This window comes from Mus pahari, chromosome 13 (genome assembly GCF_900095145.1).
Source record: "Mus pahari chromosome 13, PAHARI_EIJ_v1.1, whole genome shotgun sequence".
Taxonomy (NCBI): domain Eukaryota; kingdom Metazoa; phylum Chordata; class Mammalia; order Rodentia; family Muridae; genus Mus; species Mus pahari.
This window is the reverse complement of record NC_034602.1, coordinates 22,819,624-22,827,202: the sequence shown is the minus strand read 5'-3', so window position 1 is coordinate 22,827,202 and position 7,579 is coordinate 22,819,624. Positions and strand designations below refer to the sequence as shown.

General features: G+C 48.3%; 1 long non-coding RNA gene and 1 other non-coding gene across 3 annotated transcripts; both read right to left on the bottom strand.

Annotated features, from left to right (window-relative positions):
- Positions 1-1,707: 1,707 nt before the first annotated feature.
- On the bottom strand, positions 1,708-4,489 carry LOC110331010. Of its 2 annotated transcripts, none has more exons than XR_002380981.1 (4): positions 4,271-4,489; positions 4,029-4,097; positions 2,507-2,584; positions 1,708-1,929 (listed from the first exon to the last, which is right to left on the bottom strand). It is a non-coding gene; the product is annotated as an uncharacterized LOC110331010 (long non-coding RNA). The 2 variants fall into 2 exon arrangements; XR_003845030.1 differs by having other exon boundaries at positions 1,725-1,929; positions 4,353-4,460.
- On the bottom strand, positions 3,752-3,884 carry LOC115065248. The gene has a single exon (XR_003845043.1). It is a non-coding gene; the product is annotated as a small nucleolar RNA SNORA9 (small nucleolar RNA).
- Positions 4,490-7,579: the final 3,090 nt, after the last annotated feature.

The window sequence follows — 7,579 nt, the reverse complement described above, 5'->3', positions numbered from 1 at the left end:
AAAAAAAAAAAAAAAAAAAAAAAAAAAGAGAAAGAGAGAGAGAAAGAGAGAGAGAAAGAGAGAGAGAGAGAGAGAGAGAGAGAAGGGTTGGTCAGGTGGTACCCACTTGAAGCTCCCTCATGGTATGGTCCTTATATCAAACTTGCAGGGCACAGCAAAGTTGCAGATAGGGCAATAGGGTGGAGCCACCACCCACTCCAGTCTGCTAGGGACTGAGGAAACCCTGGAAATTTTACTGTCTAGGTTAGTGGCAAATTGACCATCTATGGGTGTTTGTCTCAGCAGGAAGCTGACCATCTATGGGTGTTTGTGTCTCAGCAGGAAGCATCTTTTGTTGGCACCCACTGGTCTGGTCTTTACAGCAGTCTTGCCATAATCCTTTTCCCCATAAAATTGAACCACAGTGGTGTGTGTGTGTGTTTTGAGTGCTATCTTCTTTTTTTTTTTCGAGACAAGGTTTCTCTGCGTATCCTTGGCTGTCCTGGAACTCAACTCTGTAGACCAGGCTGGCCTTGAACTCAGAAATCGCCTGCCTCTGCCTCCCAAGTGCTGGGACTAAAGGCGTGTGCCACCACGCCCGGCTTGACTTCCTATTCTTGATCAAGACAATTATTGGTATATGAAGAATAAGATAAGGGTTTCAAAAAAACATTCACATTTATTACCTTGCCTCCATTTGTCTTATGCACTGGTGCCCAAGGAGGCTGGAAGAGGGTGTCAAGTGCCCAGGAGTAAGTTTCAAATGGCCAAACCATCGTATGGGTGCTAGGAATTGAACCCAAGCAGCAGCCTTGCCTGTCCTGGGACTCACTTTGCAAACCAGACTAGTCTCAAATTCATGGGAGATCTGCCTGCTTCTCCAGTGCTGAGAAAGGAGTGCCCAACCAGGCTAAATTACGTACCCTGAGATGGGAAGAGACAGGGATGGATGCCAGGCTATCTTCTAGAACTGCAGTTACAACTGTCTGATACAGGTACTGGAAGCACATACCCTTGACTGCTAGGCACTATTAGCCAAGAGCAGATCCTCAGGATCTCATGGTACAGTCCTCCTGTACCTCACCCCCAACTACGCCTTGGTGGGACAACTCCAGCACCCCTCATCCATTCAACCAAGTGCAAGTTCCTTTTTTGTTTTGTTTTTCAAGACAGGGTTTTTCTGTGTAGCCTTGGTTGTCCTGGAACTCACTTTATAGACCAGGCTGGCCTTGAACTCAGAAATCCGCCTGCCTCTGCCTCCCAAGTGCTGGGATTAAAGGCATGAGCCACCACACCTGGCTCCAAGTGCAAGTTCCAAATGGTCATTAAATATACACAGGCACCAGGTAGGTGGCACATGCACTCACCTGCAAGCACTTGATTGAGAATGGGAAGGCACCTTGTTTCACCTGGGCTGCCACCAGTGTTTTAACACACAGGCTAAGACAAATCATAGATAAAACCGCATTTACTTTCTGAAACAGGGTCCTTTGTAACCCAGGCCAGCCTGATCTTGCCTCTGATGTGTTCTGATCAGCAGGTGTGCTTTCCTCTAGCTGGCTACAACACCCATGGTTTATTCTATTCAGATGTCAGACAATAGGCCAGCTGGGCTCCTTATTCAAGAGCTGAAGGAATCTGGGAGGAGGACAAACACAGAATCAAGCTCAGGCCAAGAACCAGAAACTTGGGACTCTTCTAGAATCCAACGAGCGGACTTCAAACAGCTGGAGTCTCATTTCTATTTATTTATTTCATGTATATCAGTACACTATCGCTGTCTTCAGACACATCAAAAGAGGGCATCAGATCCCCATCATAGATAATTGTGAGCCACCATGTGGTTGCTAGGATTTGAACTCAGGACCTTCGGAAGGGCAGTCAGTGCTCTTAATGGCTGAGCCATTTCTCCAGCCCCGGAGTCTCATTTCTTAGTCTCCATTTCTGCATCTGCAAAGATTAGAAACACCAAGTTATGTTGTGGAGAGGAGGCACTATCTTGGGACTAAGGGCTGCTGCTGTACACAGCCACTGCCATGAGGGGCAGCAACACAGCCCCACTAGTTGTTTCTGAGCCCCGACTGCACCCCCAGTGAGCCAATAGGCCTGTGGCTCCTTCTGCAGCAGACCACTACCATTCCATCTAGACTCACGCCCTCCTCATGCTATGCTGAAATCAAATCAGAGGCAAATGCCATTGACCAGAACCCGCACCCAGGAAGTCTATTTTGAAAGTTTCCAAAGCCTCACCACAGCTAACCTTTCTGAGATTTAATCACACGACTTATGACACGGAAAAGGTCACAGGCTTCTCGTTGTCTTTCAATACACTTTTAACTAGATGCCTGAGTCAGGGACAACTACTAAGTCAGACAGAAGTGGACCCCGAGCTTTCTGGCACAGGCTGGTAATTCAAGGGAGGTGGAAGCATGAGATCAGGAGTTCAAAGCCACCACCACTGGCTACATAGCAACTTTGAGGCCAGCCTAACACCAGATGTGACCTGAGTGTCTTCTTGCACCCTTACCTGTTCGGTGGAAGTTCCACGAAACAGCCTGATGGTCTCTGAAGTCAATTCTCTTCTAGCTTCAGCACCTTAGGTTTTCTAGACAGAAGAAAGAGTTAGTGAGCCCAGTGCATAAGACTAAGCTGGCAACTGTCCATACACCACTTACCCCACAGCTTCCATACCAAGAACAGGACATCTCCCTTCAACACAACTCACTGTCATGACTGGCACTCCAGAAAAGAACACAGGCTGTCTAGAGATGCCTGCTATCAGAGGAAAAACCAATTCCTGCAAGTTGTTCTCTGACCTCGATGCCATCCATTGGCCCACACCCATGGACATGCACACAAAAGAATACAATTAAAGGTTTGAGTTAAGGGGCTGGAGAGATAGATAGCTCAGCAGTTAGAGCATTGACTGCTCTTCTATAAGTCCTGAACCCAATTCTCAGCAACCATGTGGTGGCTCACAACCATGTGTAATGGGATCTGATGCCCTCTTCTGGTGTATCTGAATTCAGCAACAGTGTACTTACATATGTGACATAAAGATTTGTAACGAGGGCCTGGTGTGGTGGCACACACCCTTAATCCCAGTACTTTGAAGTGTCAGGCAGATCTGAGTTCAAAGGGCCACAGAGACCCCTGGCATGAAACACACCCCAGGCCAAGCATGCCTGAGGATTGGGAGTTCAAGGTCACCCTCACCTAACCTGCTCAAAAATAAAACAAAAAAACAAAACTGACCTGCCAATACCAACTCCTTCCTTTGCGGGAGGCTTTCCTTAGGTACTGGCACCGCAGCCAGGTTTCTACCATCTGCAGGCTACTGGCCCCTGATTTTGCTTTTTAAGGACCAGGCCTAGGGCCCAAACGGAGCCAAAACCATGTACCACCACACCTGGGGTTTTGCTTGACCATTGGGGACCAAACTCTGGTACTCGTGCTGTATCTTGTAACTGTTTTAAGGATTTAACACTTCGTACTAACTCCGGAGCACAGAAAAATATCCAGCTGGGTATGTCTGTACACACCTTTAATACCAGGACTCAGGAGGCAGGTGAGCCTCTCTTGAGTTCCAGGACAGCAAGAACTACAGAGAACCCTTGCCTCAAAGCAAAACCAAAAAGAAATGTCTTATTTGCCTCTGCACCATGTGCAGAACTATCCCACCACAGTTAGTTAAACAAAACCAAAACCCAGGGAAGGGCGGCATTGCAAATCTTACCGGCTTGTAATTTATCCTCGTGGCAGGTGTCTGCCATATTGTCTGAAATTTCTATAACCTTGCTCTGGAGTGAGCAGGGCAAGGCCTCAAACCACTTCAAAATTGTTCTGGCAAGCACTGTAGGAATGCACAGGGTCACTGCAGACCCAAGCACGCTGGAGGCTTGCTAACTAAGTACATCACTGCAATCCTGCACGACCCACACTGCAGTCTCCCAGTCCCTAGAAGTCTAGGGGCGATAATTAGTCCTGAAAATGAATTCAAGATACGGGGTTTGGCTTCACTGGCCACCGAGTTTCCACAACTGACTTACCAGGACATCTTCCAGAGCTCGGTCATCCCTTCCACGCTGTGGGGCCACCCACCTGGCCTCGATGTCCACCTAGGCGGGGAGACAAGACAGATTCAGCGCAGCCTGTGCGTATCACCCAGTTCTAGCCCCTCCGAACGTTCTCTCGTAAAAGGAAAAAAAAATCTCTTGAGGGAAGACTCAGCTTGCTTGGGCAGAACTCGCTGGGGTTGGAAAGGAATCCCCCAGAAACCGGCCTAAGTCACCCGATGGCACGTGTCTCCCCAGGGCAAACGTCCCTGCTCCACCGCAGGCTGACCTCCTGCCATCGAGCTCAGCCATCCCTACCTGGACTCGGAATAGCCCTGCAAGGCGCCTGTGCCCTGATGACGGAAGATGCAAAAAAGGTGCGGGCCGCAGCACATGCGAAGAAGGACCCGCCTGCCATGGTTGCCAGCGGAGGACGCACACGTGTGCTTAAAGTTACGGCCCCAGCAGCGAGCCGCGCACGCGTAACGTCACCACGCAGCCCCGCCCGAAGCCGCGTGAGCGGGCTCCAGGACGGTGATGTCAGCGCCCATGGGGCGTGGCCTCGGGAGCGGGCTGAGCCCGCAGCACCCGCTGGGCCCGCCCTGGTGGTGGCAGTTGACCGAATGCGGATCTCAGCCTCAGCAGCCGCCTTCTGCATCACATCCTCTTAGTAATCCGGGTGCCACCGCTAGGACCTGGAACCGGACGTAGCCAGGGCAGCTCAGGCTGTCCCATCCGGGTGGGAGCCCCGGCTGGGAAACACGTGGACGCGGGGCCCTGGGATGGACCAACACAACAACAACCAACAACAAAGTGATGTGCATGGACCAGCAAGTGAGAGGGGGCAGGAAAGAAAACCTCGGTCAGCCCTATCTTCCAGCATCTTTCTTTTCTTTTTTTTTTTTTTTTTGTTTGTTTTTGTTTTTTCGAGACAGGGTTTCTCTGTGAAGCCCTGGCTGTCCTGGAACTCACTCTGTAGACCAGGCTGGCCTCGAACTCAAAAATCCTCCTGCTTCTGCCTACCCATTGTTGAGATCCACCACTGTCCTTCTTTTCCTTTCTTTAAACATATATTTTTTTAAAACATATATTCCTCTCTTTAGACATTTATTTTATATGTCTGCCTTTTTTTCCCCTTCCAACATGGACTTCTTCACGAATTTGCTGCAGAAACAAGCACCACAAAAACCAAGAATCTGTAATAGTTACTGACCAAAGCTTATGGCCACACTCAGATCAGAAGTCACCTGAGAACCCCCTCCCAAACACAGGACCTTTAACTTGCAAATGCTCTATGGTTACACCCTCAGCCCTTTCTTGAATTTTTCTTTTTCTCCCCCCCCCCTTTTTCTTTTTCCTTTTTTTTTTTCCCTCTTTTTGGAGGTGGGTGGCTTAGTTCCCATTAAGCTTCTAGTGACACGAAACAGGCTCACACCTGAAAAGGAACTAAGACTTTATTTTTGGCCCAGGAAGGTAGATTTGCAACTAAAGGCTTTTGCCACTAAGCCTAAATTTGAACCTCAGAAACTATAAGGTGGAAGGAAAATGGACTTCATTAAATTGTTTGCCCACTCCACTTGTAGGCTGTGGGATGTGCATGCTTACGTGTTACACACAAACACACACAAATGTAACAATAAAAATCACAAAGAGTTTATAATTGGTGCTGTGGAGATGGCTGGCAGCACTTGCCACTCTTACACAGAACCCAGACTGAATCCCCAGCATCCACATGGTGACTGACAGCTGTCTTTAACTTCAGTTCCAGGGGTCTACACATTCAAGTCGCTGGATTACAATCCTGGCTCACCAGGCCCAGCTGGGAGTCATCTTTTCTAAATGTAGCGGTCAAGGGACTGGAGGCTCCATCTTTCAATGCTTTAATGACAAGAGCTTGTTCCTTGACTCCAAATTGCAAAATCTGCCGGACGTGGTGGCGCACGCCTTTAATCCCAGCACTCGGGAGGCAGAGGCAGGCAGATATATGAGTTCGAGGCCAGCCTGGTTTACAAGTGAGTTCCAGGACAGCCAGGGCTATATAGAGAAACCCCGTCTCAAAAGATAAAAAAATAAAATTGCAAAACCTGCCTGTTTGGGGCCAACACGATGGCTCACTGGGTAAAGGCACTTGACAAACTTGACACCGAGCCTGATGACCTGAGTTTGATTCCCTGGCACACTCATGGTAGAAGGAGAGGAGCAAGTCCCACAAGTTGTTCTTTGAACTCCATGCATGTGCACACACATTAAATAACTATGATTTAAAAAACTAATCCCTACTTGTGTTAGTTATTAAATTTTTTAAAAAATATTTTATGTGTATATGTCTTAGGGTTTCTATTCCTGTCATAAAACACCATGACCAAAAGCAACTTGGGGAGGAACGGGTTTATTTCACTTACAGTTTCATATTAACAGTTCATTATCAAAAGATAATGGACAGAAACTACTCAAGCAGGGCTGGGACATGCTGGGCAGAGCTGACGCAAAGGCTATGGAAGGGAACTGCTGACTGCCTTGCTCAGCCTGCTTTCTGACGAAAAGCAGGTTTATAGGATCACCAGCCTAGGGATGGCCCCACCCACAGTGGGCTGGACTCTTCTCCCCCCCCCCCCACTGCCCCATCAATCATTAAGAAAATGCCCTACAGCCAGATCTTATTTTCTCAATTAAGATTCCCTCCTTTCAAATAACTCTGGCTTGTGTCAAGTGTCTGACATAAATCACAGTATGGGTGTTTTGCCTGCATGTTTGTGTGTGTACTCTGTGTGTGTGTGTGTGTGTGTGTGTGTGTGTGTGTGTGTGTGTGTGCTCGCGCGTGTGGGCGTGCACACGCGCCAAATTCAAAAGAGGACATCAGATTCCCTAGAATTGGAGTTACAGCTGAGAATCAAAGTCTGGTCTTCTGGAAGAAGAACCAATGCTGCTGCTGCTGCTTCCTCCTCCTCCTCTTCCTCCTCCTCTTTTTAAATCTTTTTTCCATCCCAACCAACGTTTCTCCTCCCTCCTCTCCTCCCAGTCTCTCCCCCCACCTCCCTTCCCCACCCTCATCCAGTCCTCCATTTCTTTCAATGGTTTATGTGGTTCGGGGGACTGAGTATGCAGATTTGAGCATGCAAGGTAATTATTCTACCGACTGAGCTATATCCCTTCCCGACAAAAAGTGACTTTCAGGGGCCTGAGTGATGACTCAGTGGTTAAGAGCACTGGTTACCTTTTCTGAAGAGAAATTGAGGCGAGATGGCTCAGTGGTTCAGGGTGCTTGATGCTTTCCCAGAGGGCCAGAAGGAGTTTGGTGTTCAGCGCTCATATTTTGTGGGTGGGCTCACCACCACATGTAACTCCCACTTCAGGCCTCTGAGGACACTGCACATATGCACAGACCCCCCAACCCACCCACACACACATAAATAAAAAAGTAAAAGAGACTAAAGATATACCCAGACAATTTTCCATTTCATTTGAACGTTCCATCTCTCCACAGTCATGGTGCCCTAGTCAGCCAAAACTGTGTGTTTGATATTCATTAAGAATGTAGCATTAGG